The following is a 27175-nucleotide window of genomic DNA, read 5'->3' as shown; positions in this document are numbered from 1 at the left end:
CTGACCTACATGAAATTCGGAAGTGCTGGAGGTGCGATGTTTATAAGATTAAAACATGACGATTTCGGAAAAATGAGGTCAGCCGGTATTTCTGTTTGTCTACGTATACGATTATTAAACAATACGCAGGTATTTTCAAGGTAGATTGACAACCTCACTACAAGGTGTTGCTGGAAACCGGATATTTGTTACTCAACTTATATTTTTCGAATGCTTTTGAGATTTTGATTAATGGACTGCTCAAATCGTAAATTACAATAAATGTGATATAAATACGAAATTACGTATATACAGGGTGTCCAGAAACTCTACAGACAAACTATGACAGGGAATTCCTTAGGTAATTTTAAGACAATTTAACCCAATTCACCTAGTCCGAAAATGCTTCCTAAGGGAGCTAGAGCTATTTGAAGATGACGTCTGGTAATTAGTTTTTCTTAAATACCTCCAGAACGCTTCCATCTAGAAAAACGAAAATTGATACGCATATTTATCTTTCATCCATTGCGAATTTCTGGTACCGGTCATAGGCGTCCGTTTTGGGTAGGGCAACGGTTATTTAATCTCATAACTTTTTTGTCTTTAAGTTTTAAGCATTTTTGACTCTGGATTATTAAATTGTGAAGCATTCTAATATTAAAAGTTGCTCTTGCTTTAAGTCGATAGGATACACTGTTTTCTAGAAAAAATCGATATGAAAATTTTTTGCTTTTTGAATATAAAAAAAAAATATTTAGAAAAACGAAACCTGGTACGTTTGTTTATATTCCAGAGATAAATCGATTTCAATAATAGCGAATTTCTAGTACGGGTCAGATGCGTCCGTTTTGGGTAGGTCAACGGTTATTTTATCGCACAACTTTTTTGTCTTTGATTTTTAAGCATTTCTTTCACTACATTATTAAATTATGAGGTATTCGATTACTTAAAGTTACTCTTGCTTTAAGTTGGTAAAATAAACCGTTTTTTGGAAAAAAATTTCATTTTGTTTTAAATTTTTTTTTCAAAAACCGAAAAATTTTCAAATCTATTGTTCTAGAAAACGATGTATCCTACCGCCTTTTAGTACTAGAATGCCTCATCAAAATTTAATAATCCAGACCCAAAAATGCTTAACAGCTAAAGACAAAAAGTTATGCGATAAAATATCCGTTGCCCCACCTAAAACGGACGTCTATGACCGGCACTAGAACTTTGCAATGAATGAAATCGATTTGTCTCTGGAAGGTAAATATGCGTTCCAATTTTCGTTTTTCTAACTAGAAGCGTTCTGAAGGTAGTTAAGAAAAACTAATTACAATATGCAATCTTCAAAGAGCTTTTCAAAATGCTCCCTTAGGAAGCATTTTAGAACTAGGTGAATTTAGTTAAATTGTCTTAAAATTATCTGAGAAATCTCCTGTCTTCGTTTGTCGGTAGATTTTCTGGACAACCTGTATAATCAAAGACCTTTCTACCGAATAATGGTGTAAGGTTTAATTTACTTCTTAACATACTTCTGTTCTTTGCGTTTTCGTATCCTTGACTATGTCCATGTCACTCCTCTTTTCTCCAATATCTTTCCGATTACTTTATCACTTGTCTATCTTGGTCTTATTTTTTTGTTTTTAATATTTTTGCTTCTGACACTTTTTTCACTGGTACAGTATCTTTCATCCCGTGTAAATGACGCCACCAACCAATGGGGACCAATGGAGATCGTATTTTCAATTTGTTTCTTATAACCGTGGTCCTTATTTTATCCATTTCGGTAGCAACTTAACTCTTCTTAAAACCTTCATCTCTATAGCTTATATCTTGGCTCTTTTGCCCTTGTTTAGTACCCATGATTCGCTGCCAAAATCAGAACAGGTCAATAAGTTCTTCTCTTGTTTCTCCTATCTCCATAACTTTTGTTTTGTTGATATTTATATTCATTCCGTTTTCAGTAAGTACTTCTTTCCATATTTCCAAATTATTCTGAATTTTTTTTCAGTTTTTATTATTATTATTATCACCAGATCATCAGCAAATACTACTTCCAAGATTTTCGCTTTTGTAGATTTCTATGTACTACATTTTATAAGTTTTTTACTCCTTGTAGTGCATTTCGTAATACTTGCGTCCATGAATATTAGAAATAGTGTTGGGCTAAGTGCCCCTCCCTGCCTTAAACCTATATTTATTGTAATTGATGTTGTATATTAAGTTCAAGTAATGAAGCTTAAAATAGAACAAAACCTCGCAATTTTTACAGAATGGATCGATATGCTTGAAAATTTGAAAATAAGTAGTGGATAGTCCAAGGATCAAAATCTATATGAGGTCGAAAGGCGCTTTTACCATGGGGGTGGTTACCACTCCATCTCGAGGGTGAAAATTTTTTATTTTATTTTTATCACAAAAGTGGATAAAAACGTTCATTCTAAGCAAAAAACTTTCTATACATTTTTTGATAAAATGAATAGTTTTCGATTTATTCGCTATCGAAAGTGTTAGTTTTATATCGAAAAAATCAATGTTTTGATTCAGTATTCAATTTTTTGATAAAATGAATAGTTTTCGATTTATTCGCTATCGAAAGTGTTAGTTTTATATCGAAAAAATCAATGTTTTTATTCAGTTTTCTCCTAATAACTCAAAAATTTTCGTTTTATCAAAACAACTTTGCTTAACAAAAACGTACCTTTTGAAAAAATAAACAAAACTGTTTATTTATTTGTTGTTATACTAATTTCTGGCATATCCTAGCAATACGACATTTAAGCCCAACTTTCAGAACAAAAGGATTCATAACGAATGAAAAATAAACTCCCTTTACTTTTTCTACAATATTTTATATTGACAAAGGGTACAGTACAAAGGATATACCTTCTATTTTTTTCTATACCTATAGATAATATTCACTCTCCGTGAAAATCCCGAGATGCATTCTAGAAATAATATTAGTTTTTCCGTTTTGTGCAAGATAAGATCAAATGTATGTATATGAAAGTAACATTTTTAGTTTCAAGCTTTTCCACTACATTATTTTATTTTATCTTTGTCCATCAAGGCGTAAAAGAGCGCACAAAGGAACAAAATCTTCGATAGTAAATAAAAGAAAGTGAATTTTAGTGTCCGTGTAATAGTTGTTGAATTGGTAAATACAGGTAATATCCCCAAGAGGGAGATGTAGGCCTGGATCCCGCGTACCAAAATAAAACTATTACTAGCAAGCTCAAAATTTGTATTTTGTCCTACAGAACTTCCAATTGATTTGTTACCCTTTCATTAAGCTCTCATACAAAATCAGACTGCTATTTACCACCCATATAATTCCTATTAGGTCTGGATCCCGCGTATGAAAAAAAAGTTGATTAATAGCAAGCTGAAAATTTGTTAATAGCGTAAGGGTGTCTAGTCGGACAAACTTTGATATATGGGAACACTGGAACAGGGGAAGTTTTAATTGTGGAACAGGTTAAAAATTTGGAACGGTCAGACCACGAAAACGGCACATGTATTTTGTCCGACAGAACAGACTTAAACTCTCCTAAGAGAGATTAAACTCTCATGCAAAAATCAGACTGCTATTTATCACCAAATGGGCGTTTTAATGAGTGGAACATGTAGAATATGTGAAATGACAGGAATTATGACAGGTGATAAATAGCAGTCTGATTTTTGCATGAGAGATTAATCTCCGTTCGGAGAGTTTAAGTCTATTCTGTCGGACAAAATAAATGTGCCGTTTTCGTGGTCTGACCGTTCCAAATTTTTAACCTGTTCCACAATTAAAACTGCCCCTGTTCCAGTGTTCCCATATATCAAAGTTTATCCGACTAGACACCCTTAAGCTATTAACAAATTTTCAGCTTGCTATTAATCAACTTTTTTTTCATACGCGGGATCCAGACCTATATCATTTGACATGTTCTACGTGTCGAAGTTATTAAAATGCCCAACATATTTGTCGGGCAAACTTTTTTCTTATTATATAAAGTTTGCTATTGAATAAACTTAAAAACAACCTGCTAGTTTTTACAATCATAAACTTGTCAGGATGACACGTTCCACAATTAAACGTTCACGTTCCAGTGTTCCCATACATCAAAGTTTGTCCGACTAGGCACCGTTAATCTACTAACAAATTTTCAGCTTACTATTAATCAACTTTTTTTGGTACGCGGGATCCAGGCTATTAATGAAAACGTTTATCAATCAATCTAAAAGTACACCAATAAGTTAAATATTACGTTTATTAATACGTACAGTTAGCTGTTTAATATTATTTTTGCTAAAATATTGTAATAGTTATAGTTAAGACAATTTTCCCAATAGCCAATGAGCCCATTTTCTGTGAATTTCAGTCAGAACTTAATACATATATCAACAGAGTAGGTAGCGGCATAAGTTTTAATTTGATGAAGAAAGATGAAGAAATTGTATATTTGTAACTAATTTGAAAATGTGAAGCTTACAGCTATCTTTATGTAAATAGATTTTTTTGTACCGCCTATAATAACAGATATTCAATATATATTTGCATAATTGTTTTTCTCATTTATCATTTTCTTTTCATTTTAGAATAGGTAATGAGATTTCTAGGAAATTCACAGTCCTTCAATATACAGAAATAAATTACGTGAATAGAAATAAAAGAAAAAGGTTTTTATATCTAATAAAAATTTTAATTTAAATGCTTCTCCTAACCCAAGTGCATTAAATACTCCAACAGCATTAGATCGAGATAATAAAATTTCTCGGAATAATGTATAAAATTTTTATTTCATTCTGAATTTAGCAGTTTCATGATATGATCCTAATATTTTTTTATGTTAAAAGAAATACGACCATTTTATTGCTTTTATATATATATTTACAAAAAAAATTCCGCCTAGTGACTTAATATACATACGTTTACTGACAAAAATATTGCATATTTTGAAATTATCATGCGAAGTGAAATTGTTTGTTCTTGAATGTTGAATGCGATGTTTTAAAGTGTCGTATAAATGCCTGATCGCACCTAAGTCCAATGTAGGCTATATTGTGGCTAATATAATTTTTAAATTTAATCTGATCAAGGTAATATTCACTGTTCTAGCGACATGAAGACGTGCGTTAATTGTGTGAGCATATTATCCAGTATCAATGGAAAATGGCAAAACATGATCTACTAAAATGTTTTTAATGTACGTATCAGCTGTCATTCACCCAACCACCTCCACAAGTTCGGTTGTCCTTTCCAAGAAGTACCATTCGAGGGCACTATTCCGCCACCACCAAAATTAACGCTCTGTATGATATTCCAACTGGAATACCGTTCGGCAATTCTTCTGCCTAGTAAGGCTACGGCTCCACGGGCGAGAAATTGACGCTAGCAGTAGCAGTAAAATGAACTTAAGGTTCCGCGGAACGGAATAGGAAGAGCCGAACTGTACCGACTACAGGACTTGTGCGTAGTCGGTTCAGTTCGGCTATTCCCATTCCGTTCCGCGGAACCTTAAGTTCATTTTACTGCTACTGCTAGCGTCAATTTCTAGCCCGTGGAGCCGTAGCCTAATAGTACATTATTTGATTTTGCTGTAAATTTTAAAGAACCGTTTGGATTAACATAAAATTTGGCATACGCATAGCCAACATGTCAAAGAAAAAAAGTGATATTGTGCCGATGTGTTCTTTTGCCCTGGGGGTGAGTTTCGCCCCTTCTCGGGGGTGAAAAACATACGTTCAAAATAAGTCCGAAATTCGATAAAATGGCTAATTCTAAGCAACTTTTATTCTATACAGTTTTTTCACTAAGTCAATACTTTTCGAGTTATTTGCGAGTGAATATGCTCATTTTTCAAAAAACAAAACACGTTTTTAGACAATTTTTCGCAAATAATTCAAAAAGTAAGTATTTTATCGAAAAAACCATTGTTAGTAAAAGTATAGCTTGTAAAAAAGTAGTATAGTAGAAGCAGAGTTATAGCTAAAGACAAATAGGTTCATATTCGCCAAACTTCAAATAAATATATTTCAACGTGAAATGACCAACAAATGAAGCACTTTTTGGAAAAAAACTCATTATATACAACTTTTCTAAATAGTTTAAAAAAAGCTTTACGTCTATTTTAATAAAAAAATATTCTAGCATCAAATGTGAGCAAGTTACGCTCAAAATACAGTTTGTCCGTTTTAATTTGGCATAAAAAAATCGGGAAAATCGCCCCCTAATTAACAACTTGAATAGAATTAATCGTTACCGCTTCACATGTTGCTTTATTTATGTTGTGTCTATATGATCTGTAAGTTTCATCGATTCAACGTACTTATTTTTGGAAAAAAGTGTTTTTAAAATAAAAATTTTAAAATGTTTAATTTTGAAAAAATGTTATTTTTCAAAATAACTTAAAAATTATTAGTAATACCAAAAATCTCAAGAAGCAATAAAAGGCACGTTTTGCTGTTCTGAATATTTTGGACTTTTTGTTTTCCTGTTACACAAAAATCGGTTATGCTATGGCTGTTCAAAGTTTGCATACACTCTGGATGACTCGTTCAAGCCATTTTAACTACAGCCTTTTCAAAAATAAGCACTTTGAACCGATGAGACTTACAGATCGTATAAAGAATAAATAATCAAGGTAACTTGTGAAGCGGTAAACGATTAATTGTATTTAATAGGCTAATTAGGGGCTGCTTTTCGCGATTCTTTTTACCAAAAATTAAAAGGTACTAACAATATTTTGAGCATAACTGACTTACTTTTAACGTTAGAAGTTTTTTAAAAAACAAAAATAAACCGTTTCTTTAAAAACATTGAAATGAGTGTTCCCCGAAAAGTGTTCGTTTTTTGGTTATTTCTCGATGAAATATTCGATTTGGAATTTGACGAATAAGAACCTACATTTCATTAGCTACAACTTTGCTTGTACTGGATTTACAGACTTAATAAATATGCAAAATATTTCAAGTTATACTTCTTTAGGCGCGATTGAGAGTAAAATTTCATAATACTGCGCGCATGCGCACACAGACAGTATGGCGTTTAGTTGCAAAATCTTTTAATTTATGTATAAATATAATCTCAGTGCAAGAAAAGTTATGAAAAGAATATATTAGTGTTTTTAGTAAATATATTTATTATAATTTTTGTGTCTTTGTATTTGTCTTCCTCAGGAATAAAATGAGTAGTATTAAAACATTTTATTGTATATTTATTATAATTCACCTTTTCTATTTGTTACCGTGAATTGCCATTAGGTACGTCCGAACCGATACAGACACAGTCCTCGTAGCGTATTTGTTATAGGATTCGGCCAGAGATCAAGAGGTCTTGAGTTCGAATCCGGAGCAATCCTATACTTTTTTTTTATTTTTTTGAAAGCGGTAAGCACAAAATTAGTTTGGTGTTTAAAAAAAATTAAAACAAACTGTTTAAAGTATATTTATTTTTAAGAAATCATATAATAGAAGTATAACTTATTACGTGCGTACAAAGTACACACACATTCTTTTTTTTTCATTTTTTTATAAACTATATTTTTATTAAGAATATTTTTTCGACAAAATACTTACTTTTTGAGTTATTTGCGAAAAACCTTCTAAAAACGTGGATATTTTGTTTAAAAATGAACAAATTCACTCGCAAATAACTCGAAAAGTATTTACTTGGTCTATAAAACAAAAGTTTCTTAGAATAAGTCAGTTTATCGAATTCCGAACTTATTTTTGACATATATTTTTTCACCCCAGATAAGGGGTGAGACTCACCCCCAGGTCAAAAGCACACATCGGCACAATATCACTTTTTTTCTTTGACTTATTAGCTATGTGTATGCCAAATTTCATGTCAATCCAAGCGGTTTTTTTAAATTTAGAGGTTTTGCAATATTTTACCGTTAAAGAACGTACTATAAGCGAAGTTTTGTCAATCATGCTTCCATGTGGTGAACGGTATTTCCAGTTGTAACCTCATACAGGACCTTAAATTTGGTGGTGTCGGCATAGTGCTATGGAATGGTAATTCTTATATTGGATATGATAGATCCGAGCTAATGAATGACAACGCACTATTAGAATAGCGAATACTTACCTTGATAAGATTCAATTTTAAAATTATACTGGCCACCATATAGTCTACATTGGACTTATATCCGATCAGGCATTTATATGACACTTTAAAACATCGCATCCTAAAAATAAATCCCATTATTATACTACTGGGGGACTAAGCATTGCAACATTGCCTGATTTGATAACTCATCTACTTAGGAGACTCTGAAAACGCGTCTGTAGACCAATATTTTATAAGGTCTATTTTTTTAAGTAGTTTCTTATTTAGTGTCCAACGATCCACACTGCATAGGCGTATGGGAAATAGGTACAAACCACTAAACCAGCATTTCCCAACCGGTGGGTCGCGACAGGTTTCAGGTGGGTCGCGGCGTGGCTCTTACAGTAGCTGAGTGACGTACAGAGTAGAGAATAGCGCATCATCATGGGTGAGGGATGGGTCGCGAATATAAAAAAACATCAGAAGGTGGGTCGCCAGACATAAAAGGTTGGGAACCACTGCACTAAACCATTCTAATTCTTGTAGGATGTCGAAGTACTTAAACTAATTCCGTATAACGAAAGTAAAAAGCTAGACCAACTCAAAAAAAGAAATCATATCAAGAATCGAACAAGCGAAGATAAAACCTTAATCTGTACCTCAGAGCCTCAATCATCAATCAGATGTAAGGTATGGCTCTGGCCTGCTCTATGGCTGTGAAATTTGGACAATGGACTCTAAAACAGAAAATAAATAAATATCTTTAAGATGTACTTATATGCAGACGCATGTTAAGAATTCTATGGATTAGCATCACATAATCACGTTATCATACAAAAATTACCAACGATTAGGTACTTCGGCGGTTTAGTATACAAAAAGAATTACTAAACATAATATTAAAGAGAGAAAAATAAAATCACCATCATCAGTAGCTCGACAACCCTTTTTGGGTCCTGGCTTGTTCTAGGATTTTCCGCCATTCTGTTCTGTTCCTTGCTTTGTTCTTCCAGTGGGTAATCTCAACTGTTTTCAGATCTTGTTTCACTTGTTCCATGTTTCTAAGTTTGGGTCTTCCCTTTCACGTTCTCCCTACTGGTGTTTGCCTCATTATTTGTTTTGGTTTTTCGGTCTCCAACATCCGTTCAACATGGCCCATCCAGCGCAGACGTCCGATCTTTATGGATGTTATGACGTCGGGTTCGTTGTATGCTGCGTATAGTTCAAAATTATATCTTCTGCGCCATACGTCATATTTTTTCACCCCCTGATATATGTGTCTGAGGATTTTTCGTTCAAACGTATGAACCTAATAAGTTCTCATCGCTTTTCGACAGTGTCCATGTCTCTGATCCATATATAAGGACCGGTTTTATCAGGGTTTTGTATATTTTGCATTTGGTTTTTCTCGTGATGTTGTTAGATCTTAGATGTTTAATTAGTCCATTATATGTTTTATTAGCAATATGTATTCTTCTCTTAACTTCTTCGCTGACATTGTTATCTAAAATTTTTACGCTTTCGAAGTTATAGTCTCCTATTGTCAGATTCTGTAGGTTTCTTTGGCCTGTCGGTTTGCTGGCCTTCATGTATTTGGTTTTTATTTCATTAATATTTAGGCCGCTGTTTTGTGCCGCTCTTTCTATCGCATTAAATGCTTCTATTATTTCTCTTTTGCTTCTGCCTATAATATCAACATCATCTGCAAATGCCAATATTTGTACACTTATTGTTATTATTGTTCCTCTGGTGTTGACTTTTGACTCTCTAATTGTTTTCTCTAAAATATGATGTTGAATAGAATACAGGATAGGGCATCTTCCTGTCGTAGGCTCGTTCTAACATGGATTGTATCTGTTTGTATCTATATTGTATTCTGTAAACGGAATACCGTCTTTATGATTTAATTTAATTTAATATTTCCCAAGATATTCTATTTTTTTATAAGCCAAAAAATTGTTTATAATTTTAAAATATTCCTGAGGCCGCTTAAATAGTCCCATTTCAATTCTGTAAAGTACATTAGATAGGTACAGTGTCTTATTGTCTATCTATTATAGCGACCGTAAATTTTTAATTAGCAATTCAAGTGTTGCTAAACTGTTCATTCAATTTCCATCGGCTTCTGGAATTATAATCTATACGAAAAGAGCTTTGATATTACCAAGTTATTTAATTTTATTGATAAACAATTACATTGTTGGAAAACCCCGCATTTTCCGGGGAAAATTTTCGTTGGAGTAAATCGGGAAAATATGTTTCCATGTAGAATTTAGTTACGGTGAATTTTTATTTGAGTGTTTTTAGTGTAAAGTTAAAATCTTTGGAGTTATAGAGCAAAAATTTTAAGAACACGATTTTCGGGCACCATTTTGTTTATAAAAAAATTAGCACACTATATGCGGCCTTTGCATACCTATATTATTAATATATACAATTATAAGATTTGATTTCAGCAATAAAATTGCTGGTAAATAACTTTTCCTTGTATTTTGCTAATTAGCCCAGAGTAATGGTACCTACTACCAACAGAATTTTAGAAAAAACTCAAAAGAAACTCAATATATCGCTATTAAAGCCAACCAGTCTTATAATTCTTCACGGAAAATATATTCAAGACATACAGAGAATAGCATTGGCGAGAGAATATACTCCTGTTGTACACCCTTTTGACTACTTATCTCCCCTGACACGGAGCTTTCGAGTTTTATTTTTACCGTTTAACCTTTAACCCCAGTATAATATCTTTAAGAATAAAACTAACGAATACTAATAACACTAGTAATGAATTACTTATTCTTTTCCAAAAATATTGTTCTTTCTAATAATTATTTTTAACAGTGTTATAAAAAATGACAATAGTTACCGCCCACTTGGAAAAAAATAATTATCTCATGCCGGATAATATCAAGAGTATTTTCCTTTCCTTTGTGATTCAGGAAAGTAAACCCTTCGCTGTTAATAAAGATCAATCACGTGCTGTCATTATCTACGTGATAGGAGTGTTAGTTGATTTCATGTCATCAATTAAGCTGTTACTGCAAAAAAGCTATCAAAGAAATTCATCTCTAAAAAACTGAAAACACCCTTAATGAGTTGAAGTTTAAAATGTTAACATGTAAAAAAGATAATTGTTGTTAAAATATTGTAAAATTGCATAATATTGCAATAAGTATATTATAGTTATTAAGGTACCAAGGGTATTATAAGGATAATAATACTTGTGGTTAATGGTGTATATACCGAGGGACTAATGGCCCGAGGTATATACGTTGACCGAAAGCGTTATTATCTATAATACCCGTGGTGCCTTCAACGTTTAATGTCCGACTAAATTTTTCTTTATATGCAAAAAAATTTGAATGAATTTTGAATTGATTAGCTTTCAAATAAGTACATTTAGCAGCAATAGTCGTAATAGGTCTGGATCCCGCGTATGAAAAAAAAGTTGATTAATAGCAAGCTGAAAATTTGTTAATAGCTTAAGGGTGTCTAGTCGGATAAACTTTGATATATTGGAACACTGGAACAGGGGCAGTTTTAATTGTGGAACAGGTTAAAAATTTGGAACGGTCAGACCACGAAAACGGCACATTTATTTTGTCCGACAGAACAGACTTAAACTCTCCGAACAGAGATTAAACTCTCATGCAAAAATCAGACTGCTATTTATCACCAAATGGGCGTTTTAATGAGTGGAACATGTAGAATATGTCAAATGACAGGAATTATGACAGGTGATAAATAGCAGTCTGATTTTTGCATGAGAGTTTAATCTCTGTTCGGAGAGTTTAAGTCTATTCTGTCGGACAAAATAAATGTGCCGTTTTCGTGGTCTGGCCGTTCCAAATTTTTAACCTGTTCCACAATTAAAACTGCCCCTGTTCCAGTGTTCCCATATATCAAAGTTTATCCGACTAGACACCCTTAAGCTATTAACAAATTTTCAGCTTGCTATTAATCAACTTTTTTTTCATACGCGGGATCCAGATCAATAACGTAATTGTGGTAACCATAGTTTTACTTAGGTTTTTATTTGTCAACTTGACAGTATTTAACTAGTTATTAGGGCGGTATACGCTGTGAGCTCGTACGTAGAGGGGATATTTACAAATTCGCGAACGCCAGTAGTGACAAGTTTGTAAACGTTTACCGGAAATTTGACATAAATGTCAAAGTGATTAATTTAAAATTAAAATTAAAAACATTAATTATAAACAATATTAGTGGGTCAAAACTGTGGTATATATTTTTACCTTAAGTATACTTACGTTTTAAATACTGAATTTAAGTTTTTTTAATGTTCCGTAATATCTAATTATAAATAATCTATTATAATCTTAGCGCCATCTACACGATTATTGTCAAAGTATCCGAAGTAAGAAATTGATATTTTATCAATAGAACGTCAAAATAATTAGAAAAATCTTAAAAAAATCGATTACAATTTAATAACTTTTTTGCGTTGTAAATATTAAGCGATAACAATTAACTAATAAATTTAAAAATTACCGGTAAAAGTTGAATTAGTAACCGCTAGGAGCGACACCAGCGAAGCTCAGAGCGTATATCATATTTAACTGACTTCAAAATCATGTCATTATTTGTCAAATGATATACCAGTCGGACATTTAGTCCAGAAAGCCATTGCGCATCCGCTAGGAAAAATATTCTAATTCTGATTTTTTGCACAATCTTACTCAAAAAGGACTCCTTTTAACAAATTTGCAGGTTGCCAGGATCAAAAGGTGGTCAAAAATTTTTTAAACGTTTATTTTTGTTTTTTTTCCTAAAATTATTTTTTTGCACGGAAGAAAGTTTTTTTTTAGGTTTTTTGGATCATTCCAAACAGAAAAGGTCTTTAGTGACTTTTCTCTAAAAATGATACGTTTTCACATATAAGCGATTAAAAATTGAAAAATTGCGAAATCGGCCATTTTTAACCCTCAAAAACTATGTGAAAAACTGAAAATTTAAATGTTGCCAAAGTAGGTAGATACTCTTTAAACATCAATTGAGAAAATCCCGAAGAGTTTTTTGCAATACAATATTCAAAACTCCTTTGTTTTTTAATTTCTAATCATAATACAGTATGGTGCAAATGAAAGGAATAAATTCGTTATTTCGTAAACCGGCGACTTTAAGGAAAAAACCCGAAACAGGTCGATTTTTATTTTTAAGTTATGATATTGTGGCATATATGGTATACTAGTGACGTCATCCGTCTGGGCGTGATGACGTAATCGATGATTTTTTTAAATGAGAATAGGGGTCGTTTGGTAGCTCATCTGAAAGGTTCTTCAATTCTCTATTCAGTAGTGTAAACATTTATATAATTATTTATACAAAGTATCCAAAAAATTTTTATTAAATTAAATTATTTGACAAAGAAGAAGTAGAAGGACACCCTGTATAAATAATTATATAAACGTTTATATTACTGAATAGAAAATTGAAGAGCCTTTCAAATGAGCTTATTTGTGAGCCACACGACCCCTATTCTTATTTAAAAAAATCATCGATTACGTCATCACGCCCAGATGGATGACGTCATTAGTATACCATATATGCCACAATATCATAACTTAAAAATAAAAATCGACCTGTTTCGGGATTTTTCCTTAAAGTCGCCGGTTTACGAAATAACGAATTTATTCCTTTCATTTGCACCATACTGTCGATGGAAAATAGTGTCGCGCACGCTTGATTAGAAATTAAAAAACAAAGGAGTTTTGAATATTGTATTGCAAAAAACTCTTCGGGATTTCATCAATCGATGTTTAAAGAGTATCTACCTACTTTGGCAACATTTAAATTTTCAGTTTTTCACATAGTTTTTGAGGGTTAAAAATGGCCGATTTCGCAATTTTTCAATTTTTAAACGCTTATATGTCAAAAACTATCATTTTTAGAGAAAAGTCACTAAGACCTTTTTTGTTTGGAATGATCCAAAAAACCAAAAAAAAAACTTTTTTCCATGCAAAAAAAATAATTTTAGAAAAAAAAAACAAAAAAAAACGTTTAAAAAATTTTTGACCACCTTTTGGTCCTGGCAACATGCAAATTTGTTAAAAGGAGTCCTTTTTGAGTAAGATTGTGCAAAAAATCCGAATTAGAATATTTTTCCTAGCGGATGCGCAGTGGCTTTCTGGACTAATCAACGGTAATAATAATTGTAGATACGAAATTAGATAGACCTGTTTCACTTCATAAACATCAGGTTCATAAACATAAGCTGTTTTTTAATTTTTCTATTTTCAATTATATTTTGAGAACAAGGAAGCAACTTTCGTTGGAATTTTTCTAGACGGATAGACGGAATGTGACTGCATATTGTAGAGTCCCTTTCGTCTTCTTTACTCGTCGTCTCCTTGTCTTATAAATGGAAAAAGGCAGAAATTAAGACTGTTACCAGAAAGTGGGTCCACGAGAAGTTTCAGATTTATTGTTTAGTCCATTAAAATGTTACATTTTTAAGGCCGTACCTTGCATTTCTTAGAGGAGTCAATTTTATTTCTTTAATGTGTAGGGGGGATCAGTAGAAGCTTAAGTTTAAGTTTTTGGGGTCGCCATCTTTGTCCCCCGGTCGCCATCTCGGAAATGGGGTGCAAAGGGATTTCGCGCTATATCTCGTAAACTACCAACCCTACGGAAAATCTAATTAAACATAAAATGTAGCAAATTAAATTTTCCACAATTTTGTTTCTATTACTTTTTATCGTCAAGTGACCAACAAAAAAGATATAACCAAAAATATGTAAATTTTTTTTAACAACTTTCCTTTTGGATGTTATAACTTTCTTTCAGTTCATTTTAAAATAAAATAACATTATAGCAATTTTGTAGAGGGTTTTTCAGCGAACAATTTCCACTATAAAGTTGTTTAATTCTACTTATTTATACAGGGTGTTTCATTAATAATTGTCCATATAGTAACTGAAGAAACCTTAGCACAAAATACGAAGATTTAACCTAAAACACTTAAATAAAATGTGGTTCCTTACTGAGTTACAGGGTGTTTTATCTAAAAATTTAAAAATTATTTTTGCTCAGCATTTTAAAACTATTCGACGTATCCTTTTCATACTTGGCAAAATGTGCGACTACTAGACACCCTACTAAATTATGATAAACAAACGTTTCTAGCTACTACCAGAGGCGTACGACAGAGGATGGTAAATGGTTGACCCTTCTCAAATTCTACGCCACTGGAGGAATTACTATTTTAGTGCCATTTTTAGATTTTCCAATACTTTCTACGTAAATAATATACTCTCTATTGGTAACGATAAAGTTGTTAGTTTTCGAGATATTTGAAGTTAAATATGAAACGGCGCAGTTATTTTGGTTAATTTTGGGATAATATGATTCATATGATTAAAATTTAAAAATTATTTGTACCCAGTACTTTAAACCTATTTGGCGCATCCTTATCATACTTGACAGAAAGTGTAGGTACTGTACAACCTACTAAATTAAGATAAATAAACGTTTTTAGCTACTACCAGAGGCGTACGACAGGGGATAGTGGCTGGTTGACCCTTCCCAAATTCTACGCCACTGACGAAATTGCTATTTTAATGTAATTTTTTGATTTTGCAATAATTTTTATGTAAATAACATACTCTTCATTCGTAACGATAATATTATTACTTTTCGAGATATTTGAAATTAAAAATGAAGCGACACCATTCATTAATCAAAATAACCGTGTCGTTTCATTTTTAACTTCAAAGATCTCGAAAACTAATGACTTTATCGCTACGAATGAAGAGTATTATATTTTCATAGAACGTATTGGAGAATCCAAAAATTGAACTAAAATAGCAATTTCGCCAGTGGCGTAGAATTTGTAAGGGGTCAACCATTCACTTTCCCCTGTCGTATGACTCTGGTAATAGCCAGAAACGTTTGTTTAACATAATTTAGTAGTTTGTACAGTAGCTATACTTCCTGCCAAGTATGAAAAGGATACGTCGAATAGTTTTAAAATTCTGAGCAAAAATATTTTATAAATTTTTAGATAAAACACCCTGTAAATCAGTAAGGAACCACATTTTATTTAAGTGTTTTAGGTTAAATCTTCGTATTTTGCGCTAAGGTTTCTCCAGTTACTATATGGACAATTATTAATGAAACACCCTGTATAGGTTTTACAGCGCTCCAAACTTGACCAGATTCTCGAATGATCATAGGGATACAATAAAAACAAAAGTTACGCTTACTTTTCTATCTGTATATATTTTTTATTCATACAATTTATTATGATTTTAACTATGCTATTATTAATCTGTTTTTGACCTTTCTTCCCACTATAAAACTTATAACTCTAAGCATATATAGAAAAGGCCCAAGAAGTTGTTTGAGGACAAATTCGCCGCTTCAGAAGAAGAATGACGCAACCGCATATTGCAAAATTCTTAAGAAGAGCAAAAAACGAATTTTTGTTATCAAAATCATAAAGTATGATCAAAATTAGCCATTCACCACACCGTGGTCAGGATCTCGAGATATAAGCGTTTTTTGGGGTGTGCCGCTTGTATATGAAGTAACATAACTTTTTTCCTATTATATATTTTGACTTAAAATTTTCCAAAAAAACTTCTCCATGAACTATATTTTATTGTTGTGTTGGTTAAAATTATAAACTAAAAAGTTTGTCACTCAACTTTTTTAAGTAAACATGAAACTAACGAAATATGATGACAAAATGTTAATAAATTAACAAGTCCTTTTTTAATGTGTTTAAACATTTTGAACAAATTTCATTGTTATCTACATACTTTAAAGATGACACAGTAAAATTTTTAAAAGGAAATATTTGCAGCGACCAAAGATACAGAGAGGTAAATTTGAAAAATCATCAAAATTGATTTTTGGCATTTTTGTATAAAATTTGTTTTTTTAACATGTTCCACTAACTCTAGATAAAAATAAACTTCATATTCGGATTCAGCGACCTCGAAAACATAAAAATAGACTAAAATTGATCGTTCACCTTAAATTTGATGTTCGTGGTTGGCATAACGGTTAATGCCGCTCGTCTAATATATACAGGGTGAGTTTTTAGTGCGGGATCGGTCGATAATTCCATTACGGTATGGAATATCGAAAAAAGTTATTTAGAAAAAATGTAGGCAATGATATTCTCCACGCTTGGAAAATATGTCCATTTATACAGGGTGATCAATAACAGCGTGGTATATCAAACATATAATTTTTTAAATGGGACACCCTATATATTTTTTCATATTTATATTCCTCTCATAATTCTTGTTCATATAATATAGGGTTTTGCATTACTATATAGAATATTTAACAAGTTATGACCATTTTTATTTCGAAATCCCTATGATATTAACACCCTGTATATAAAGAAGTAACTCATAGGCAATAATTTGTTTTATGTAGTACGATAAACAATATACTGTAGTTTTTAAATTAAGTCCAATTGAAATCATTGACGAATGTTTGTATACAGGGTGAACTACAAAACCAAATTACGATTTTCTCTATTTTTTTAAATGGATCACCCTATATTTTATTTTTCAAAAATATTGTATTTATTATTCTCTTTCATTTTTATATAGCATTCCCTATATCTAAACTTATTACTTTCGGAGATATTTTTAGTTTTCTTCAACTTTCGGGAATACATTCAATTTTTCTAGTAGAAATAAGTTGGTATTGAATGATAATTAAACAAAATTATTTTTATTCAATAAATAACTAACACAAAATATAAACCATAGTAATATGCAATGAATGTACCAATAAATGTGATATTAAGGAATTATCATATTTCCCTAATATACAAGAATCATACAATTCCTACAAAAAAAAAAAAATAGGTATCTTGTGAATAATAAAATTACAAGATTATTTTTATTTAATAAACAACTCACACAAAACATAAATCAAAACAATATACAACTAAGTTAATAGTTTTTAGATTATTATATCAACAGCATTCTAAGCCAAGAAGTTTTTAGTAACACATTCCTAATTGCAGATTGTGACCCGCAGTTATTAATAATATAACTTTCATATTAAATTTCATTAATATGCATCAAGAAATCCCTACTTTGTTAACACTCAAACTAGGTGATCTATAAATGTTTAAGGTGATATTGTTAGAGATTATGTGATTGGTCCACATTTTTTGACAGTTGAGGTTTTTATACGACGGTGCTCCAGTTCTTCCAAAATTGATTTTTTTCAAGTGGGGCTATATAAAAACCTTGTATACCAGAAGCATTCAACAACGCTTGATGATATGAAAAATAGAATAAAAGAAGCTTTTAATAATAGTGACTTACAAAAATGTTAGAAATGTGGCTCGGTCATTTGAATATCGGTTACAAAATTGCATAGACGTTGAAAGTGGTCATTTTCAACATTTACTTTAGACTTATATCCTTAACATCACATTAATTGGTACATTCATTAAATTTTGTTATGGTTTATTATTTTTTTGTTAGTTATTTATTGAATGAAAATATTTGTTATATTATTACATAATACTTATTTGTTAAGTTATTTATATTTATAAGAATTGAATGTATTCCCGGCAAATGAAGAAAACTAAAAATATCTCAGAAACTAATAAGTTTAGGTATAGGAGATGCTATATAAAAATGAAAGAGTATCATAAATACAATATTTAAAAAAAATAAAATATAGGGTGATTTATTAAAAAAAAATTGAGAAAATCGTAATTTTGTTTTGTAGTTTAAAGTGCTTATAAAAATTAATGTTCTACTAAAAAATTCTTGGCTTAGAATGCTGTTGATATACTAATCTAAAAACTGGTACATCAGTTGTATATTGTTTTGATTTATGTTTCATGTAAGTTATTTATTGAATAACAATATTCTTGTTATATTTTTATATACAATACAAAGTTTTTTTTGACGATTCTTGTATATTAGGGAAATATGATAATTCCTTAATATCACATTTATTGGTATATTCACTGTATATTGCTCTGGTTTATATTTTGTGTTAGTTATTTATCTAATAAAAATAATTTTGTTTAATTATCACTCAATACTAACTTATTTCTACTAGAAAAATTGAATGTATTCGCGAAATTTGAAGAAAACTAAAAATATCTCGGAAAGTAATCAGTTTAGATATAGGGAATGCTATATAAAAATGAAAGAGTATATTAAATGCAATAAGGTTGAAAAATAAAATATAGGGTGATCCATTTAAAAAAATAGAGAAAATCGTAATTTGGTTTTGTAGTTCACCCTGTATACAAATATTCGTCAAAGATGTGAATTGGACTTAATTTAAAAACTGCAGTATATTGTTTATCTTATTACATAGAACAAATTATTGTCTACGAATTACTTCTTTATATACAGGGTGTTAATCTCATAGTGATTTCGAAATAAAAATGGTCATAGCTTGTTAAATACTCTGTATAGTAATGCAAAACCATATATTATATGAACAAGAATTATGAGGGGAATATAAATATGGAAATATATATAGGGTGTCCCATTTAAAAAATTATATATTTGATATACCACGCAGTTACTGATCACCCTGTAGAAATGGACATATTTTCCAAGCGTGGAGAATATCATTGCCTACATTTTTTTAAATAACTTTTCTCGATATTTTATACCATAATGGAGTTATCGACCGATCCCGCACTAAAAACTCACCCTGTAGATAGAAAAGCATTATTTTTCTACGAGAATTCGAGAATCTGGTCAAGTTTGGAGCGCTGTAAAACCTAGATAATAAACAAAATTAAACAACTTTATAGTGAAAATTGTTTATTGAAAAATCCTCTATAAAATCACTATGATGTAATTTTATTGTGAAATGAACGTAAAAAAAGTTATAACCTCCAAAAGAAATTTCTTACAAAATTTTCTCTTATTTTTGTTTATAACTTTTTTGTTGGTCATTTTACGATAAAAAGTAATAGATATAAAATTGTAGAAAATTTAATTTGCTTCATTTTATGTGAAATTAAATTTTCTGTAGGGTAGCTAGTTTACGAGATACAGCGCGAAAGCCCTTTGCACCTCTTTTTCCAAGATGGCGGCCGGGGGACAAGGGCCTCAACCCCAAAAACTTGAGCTTAAGCTTCTACTGAACCCCCTACACATTAAACAAATAAAATTGACTCCTCTAAGAAATGCACACTAAATGTAACATTTCAATGGACTAGTTTAGATCTGGAACTTCTCATTTCTATTTAATAGATGTCGCTACCGAGCGTCCGATACGCAAAGACTATTTTCATAGTTCTGCTTAAATAGGCAGCTTGGTTTCGTTTCGATTCAGGGGTGTTCATGTAGCTCCCCTGAAGATGTCTGGAGAAACAGAAATGTACGTATGGGGATGGTGCATTACCTCTGAACCGAATTGAAACATAAGTTGTTTTTAAATTTTTCTTTTTGCTCATATATTTTGAGTACAGAGAATCAACTTTCATTGGAATTTTTCCTAGACGAATAGACGGAATGTGACTGCACATTGTAGAGTCACTTTTGTCTTCTTTATTCTTCGTCTCCTGGCCTTATAAATGGTAAAAGGTAGAGATTAAGGATATTACCAGACAGTGGTTCAACGAGAAGTTGCAGATTTATTGTTTATATCTGGAACTTCTCATTTATCTCAAATATAGGTATTAATTATGTTTCAATTTGATCCTTATATGGAAAATACGGATACTAAGGTTCGACTAAAGATAATAAAATTATAAAGATAAAAGGGTAAAGATAAAAAGTTTATTAACGAAAAGTCTTGGATTTAAAATATTGTTTATTATATTTTTATTTCAATTATTCTAATTGTTTAAAAAGTAGTAAACTTTGTATCTAGGGCTTTTCGTTTTCCTCGTAATACGAGAGATGTCGCTGTATTGCGTCTCAAAAGGCGGGTTCATCGCATCGCGATGGTTTGCTTTAAAAGAGGCAGAATGTTTGTATTCCCTTCAGAGTTGTGACTGCATAATCTTCACTGATGATGCATAAGGATGCTGAAATAGTTACTATATGGAGATGGTAGTCCGACTCTGAATCGAATATAAACAAAACCTGCCTTGAACCCTTTTATCTTTTTCATTTTTACTCAATTTGTGAGTATTTAGAAACTGTCTTTCGGTCCTTTTCCTAGACGAAGAGAAGGTAAATGCGTGGCCTAAGTGTCCTCTATTTGCTTTCTCCTATTTCGTCGTCTCTATGTGATTATATATTGTAAAATCCGGAGATATGGGATGCAGCCAGAAAGCAGTTTATTAACGAAAAGTCTTGGATTTAAAATATTGTTTATTATATTTTTATTTCAATTATTCTAATTGTTTAAAAAGTAGTAAACTTTGTATCTAGGGCTTTTCGTTTTCCTCGTAATAAAATTATAGTTTATAGAAGATCTCTTGTTGACTTGATCAAAATATGAGTGAGCTGCCAGATGAAAATACTGCACCAAAATCTCGTGACGATCATTTTCATTCATTTGAATCATGAAAGCGTCCTCATCTCCATGACTGCCATTAAGCAATTCTTATTATTCGCCCACCTCTTTAATATCTTTTCCTTCTCAATAATTACAGAACCATGCCTATCTTTACATGCTACTATTCTGGGTTTTATTTCCTTTCTACAGGTGTCTATCTGTAGGTAGAATTTCAGTGAGTTTTTCTTTGATTGCGGTTAACAATTTTGTTTAGAACGTTTTCGTTTTTTCCTTTCTTTATTATTCTAAAGGTTCTTATTTCTTCCTTTCGAATAGTTTCATATAGACTCTTCCAGAGTTAATCTTGTTCTGCGCTGCTGATATCTCATATGATTAATTTATTTAACAACCTTATAAGATTAAAAAAAAATTGATTTGTTACTTTTTAAGTTACAATAATTAATGTTGGCTTTGAGTACGTGTGTTTAGTTATTTAGTTATATAGTAACTTGTAAGCAATACAAGATAAAGTCAAAATCTGACGAATAAAACAAAAAATTAATTAGTTTACAAAACAATTGGTTGTGGTAGGGGAGCCCAAGCGGGGATTTTTGCAGTTACTCGAGCGCATCAGATGGGGAGAAACCTGGTGCCCTGCAGATTTACCTCTACCATATATTGGCTCTTAACACAGAGAAGTTCGTTAAGGGGGGCCCGAAAAAAAAAAGCGATCCTTAAAAATACTCGAAACTGTCAGATTAAGATAAGGTAAGTCAAGTATATGCAAAAGAGTGTATATTTCAAAGATCTGACATGTGAGCGGGGCGTAAGGAAATGGGTGAGTCAAAAAGTTTTACAAAAAAAAGCGAATATTTCGCGAAATGAATGTCAGATCGAAAAACTAAAAAATACGTCTCAATATTTTTCAAAAATCTATCGAATGGTACTAAATATGACCCCCCACGAACAGGGGTGGGGATAAATTAAAAATTTTAAATACAAACCTCGCGATATTTCGCAAAATGAATATCAGATCGAAAAACTGCAAAATACTCTTTTGTACCCCACGGAGGTGTTGTGGGGGGTTACTTTAATATCTTAACATGGTTACAAAGTATTGCAGATTTGGATTCTTTACGTAAAAATAAGAAATTTTTGTCGAGATATTTTTTCGAATTATGGATAGATGGCGCTATAATCGGAGAAAACGATTGTTGAAAATGGAAATTAAAAAATGAAAAGCGCCCCCTAAAATGGAAAATTTTAGTTAAATTTTTTTGATTTTAGGACTTAATACTCACAACCTAATAAGTCCTCATAACGATCGAGTGACTGCAAATTTAGCATACTTTGCTCCCTTACAGGACTGAGTTCAATATAAATATCGCGTAGGTACCTATACTTATCAGAATATTTTTAAGGAAATATCTAACAGCAAATATTCTTAAAACTGTATAAATATTTAAGATATTTAAAAATATTTTCTTGTATGCAAAAACTCTTACTATAGTCACATAAAGGCAAATGAATCCCAATTTTACGTACTAACGAGAAACTACAGGTTATGCCAATTTAGTATAAGGAACAGTATGAAACCTTACGTAAGTTTCGGTATTGAAAAGCAAATTGGCATTCTCAGACCATTCTCTGGTATTATTTTACAATGCATAGCATAACGAGAAAAAAGCCGATTATAATCTATAGGAAAAAACATCATATAATAATTTAAAGTATAGCTTTTAATAGTTACCATGTAACATCACAAGAAACTATAATCAGTAAAAAACTACTTGTTTTAAGGATAATAGAACGAATTTTAATCGGGTAATTATTTGATCAATCGTGGTAGCGCAAACAAATAATAATGTCTATATTCAAACCATATTATATTATTATGATGGGATTTTAATGTTAAAAATAATTTTTCTATGAGCTTGCAAAAATGTCTACTTTCGCACACGCGTTTTAGTTTAGAAAGTTTTACTTTTCAGCACGCGTTTTACGTTTCCGCACGCGTTTAGATATTTTAATATCGCCTTAAAATAATTATAATACCTGCAATAAACTAATATTTAGATATTATTTACTATTTTATTTCAAATGTATCTTATTGTGTTCCTGTTTTAATGAAATTAACGCGACAATTCGATGAAATAAAATTATTTTGACATAATATTCGAAAGTCAAATCGGTAGACAATAACAGTCGTTTTGAATCATCGCCATGGAAACCAAGATCGTCGTCTTGCTAACTAATTATATTGAAAGTTTGGTTTTCACAACCTTGTCAAAGAATTAATTTGTGTATGTATTTTCATATTAATTAAATTAATTCATTAAGATTTGGTCATTTTTTAAAGACTCGTAGAAAAAATATTGTTCCTAACTCTTGCAGAAAGTCTCTTTTCCGCACTCGACTGCTTGCCGAATTCCTGCTTCGCGTCGTTCGGAAAACTGCAGTCGCGTTCGGAAAAGTGTGACTTTCTGCACTTGTTAGGAAAATAACTGTGTTAATAGACAGCAGTAGACTTTTAATACCGGTATTAAAGAAATGATATCACCATTTTCTAATTTTGTAATAATATAGGGTAATCGCAAAAATCGATAATAGAAAAGAGGAGTAAGGCAGGGATGTCTCTTGTCACCCCTGCTTCTCAACGGTTACTCCGAAAGAATTTTTAGAAATGCACTTTCTGAAAAACAAGGAGCAATTCTGAACGGTGAAGTCATCAATAATTTGCGATATGCGGACGATACAGTACTTCTAGCTTCTATTCAAGAAGATCCGCAAACACTACTTGATAGTGTCGTGTGTCGTTGAGAGTTGTAGGGAGGCAGGTCTGGATTTGAACATACGGAAAACAAAAATACTCGTTATAAGTAAACAACAGAATATAAAACCGTCTATATATACTTACTTATGTAAATAATACCAAACATGAGCAAGTTGATAAAATCGTTTACCTTGGACAACAATTATAGCCCGATCAAAGAACAACCTGACCCCAAAAAAAATAAAGGAAGGATAAAAATTTGGGAATAGGTAGTTGAAATTGTCTATTATTATATAAGAAAAAGTTTACAATTCTACATCTCCTACATTTTTAAAAAATGGAGGGGAGTATCCCCTCTCGAAGTTGAAAAATATACATTCAAAATAAGTCTGGAATTCGATAAAATGACTAATTCTAAGCAACTTTTGTTCTATAGAGTTTTTTCCCTAAGTCAATACTTTTCGAGTTATTTGCAAGTGAATATGTTCATTTTAACAAAAAAAAAACATGTTTTTGGACGGTTTTTCGAAGATAACACAAAAAGTAAGTATTCCAGCGAAAAAAAATATTCTTAGCAAAAATATAGCTTATAAAAAACTGAACAAAATGGTGTATGCTTGAGGCCTGTATACCCAGTAGAAGCAAAGTTGTAGCTAATGAAAAGTAGGTTCTTCTTCAACAAATTCCAAATCGACTATTTCAATGTGAAATAACCAAAAAACGGAGCACTTTTCGGGAAAAATTCATTTTAACTTTTTTAAAATATTTAAAAAAAGGTTTACTTTTGTTTGTTTTTTAAACTTGTAACATTAAAAGTAAGTGAGTTACGCTCAAAATATTGTTGGTCCCTTTTATTTTTTGGTAAAAAAATCGCGAAAATCACCCCCTTATTATCATCACAAATAAATTTTATCATTACCACTTCACAAGTTACTTTGCGTATGTATTATTTATATGATCTGTAAGTTTCATCGGTTCAAGGTGCTTATTTTTGAAAAAGCTGTTTGTTTTTTTAAATAAAAAAAATGTTTTATTTTAAACCCAATTTTTTTTCAAAAATGAGCACTTTGAAGCAATGAAACTTATAGATAATATAAATAATACATAAGTAAAGTAACTTGTGAAGCGGTAACGATTAATTTTATTTGGGAAGCTAATTAGGGGGTGATTTTCGCGATTTTTGTACCAAAAAATAAAAGGGACCAACAATATTTTGAGCGTAATTCACTTATTTTTAATGTTAGTAGTTTTTTTAAAAACCAAAATAAACCTTTTTTTAAACAATTTAAAAAAGATGAAATTAGTTTTCCTCGAAAAGTGCTCCGTTTTTTGGTTATTTCACATTGAAATATTCGATTTGGAATTTGACGAAGAAGAACCTACTTTTCATTAGCTACAACTCTGCTACTACCGGGTCTGTAGACCTCAAGCGTACACCATTATTTTTTCAATTTTTAATAAGCTATATTTTCACTAAGAATATTTTTTTTGCTAGAGTACTTACTTTTTGAGTTATCTGCGAAAAACCGTCCAAAAACCTGTTTTTTTGTTAAAAATGAACATGTTCACTCGCAAATAACTCGAAAAGTATTCACTTAGTGAAAAAACTGTATAGATCAAAAGTTGCTTAGAATAATTCATCTTATCCAATTCCGGGCCTATTTTGAACATATATTTGTTCGAAATGAAAAGTGAATTTCGACTCAATTCAAGCTTTCTGCTTTACCCAGGTATAAACATACCAAAAGGCACCTCCAGGAAAACATTCCACTTTGCGGTTCAGAGAGCCCATATGAAACGAGTCTTTGTACTCTATGCAGAGTATGGCATTAACAAAACAAGAAAATCTACGGTTTCGTTTTGATTAAAATCTGTCTTCCTCCATCCCCCGAGAAACTCCTCTTCACTCCCGAGAAAATATTTCTCACCCTGTATTTCCCAATTTTTGTAAAATGGAGGGGATGTAGAATTGTAAACTTTTTCTTATATAATAATAGACAATTTCAACTACCTATTCCCAAATTTTCATCCTTCCTTTATTTTTTTGGAGGTTTTCGTAAAATTTTGTGTTCCCTGATCGGGCTATCAAATTGAAAGGTCTGGAAAGTCACGGCGAAATAAGATCTAGGATAGAGCAGGCCAGAGACGCTTTTAGAAGTATGTCAAAGGTGTTATGTTTCTGTAGCACAGACCTAAAATTGGCATTGAGGATCCGCCTACTTCGCTGCTACGTGTTCTCGGTCTTACTTTATGGTGTCGAGTCCTGGACTGTGAAAAAAATCGATCTAAATCGCCTTGAGGCTTTCGAAATGTGGTGCTATAAAAGAATTTTAAAAGTTTCCTGGCTGGAGAAGATTCGAAACTCCACAATACTAGAATGTCTCAGGAAGACTACTGAGATCATAAAAAGCTTTAAGCAGAGAAAGCTGGAGTATTTTGGACATGTAATGAGAGGTCCCAAATATAGGTTGCTGCAAAGTATTATGCAAGGAAAAATAGCAGGCAAACGCAGTAAAGGACGAAGAAGAACCTCATGGTTGAAGAACTTGCAAAAATGGTATTTTGTTGATACAAGCATGCTATTTAGTATTATGTACTAACGGTGGACGGTTCATTTTTACCGTCGAAGATGACGTGGTTCACTAGGGGATTTGGATTGGTAGGTGGAGCGGACGATGTTTCTTTAAAAGGGGTCTCCATGTCCGAAGGCAATTGGGAGCAGTGATCTCTTTTATTTTGACAATTCGGCCGTTTTTCAATCTCTATGACTTCTCGGATAATTCTTGGTGTATGGAAGCGGAAAGAGGCTATGATTCTGGGGTTTTCAAAGTCAATTTTGTGACCTGTATAAAGATAGTGTTGGCCTAGAGCTGAAATGAAATCGGAATCTCGAACCGGTAAAGAATGTCCATAAATTCTATTTTGGATTGTACCATTTGTTTTGCCTACGTAAGATCGGGGCAGTTTGTACAAGA

General features: G+C 31.7%; 1 protein-coding gene across 1 annotated transcript in view; it reads left to right on the top strand.

Moving 5' to 3' along the window:
• LOC126890346 (uncharacterized) overlaps positions 1-27175 on the top strand; it is a 481113-nt gene that overhangs the window by 172366 nt on the left and 281572 nt on the right. The window lies entirely within an intron of this gene.

The sequence above is a fragment of the Diabrotica virgifera genome, chromosome 8 (assembly GCF_917563875.1).
Source record: "Diabrotica virgifera virgifera chromosome 8, PGI_DIABVI_V3a".
NCBI classification, from domain to species: Eukaryota; Metazoa; Arthropoda; class Insecta; order Coleoptera; family Chrysomelidae; genus Diabrotica; species Diabrotica virgifera.
This window is presented reverse-complemented; position numbering and strand designations above follow the sequence as displayed.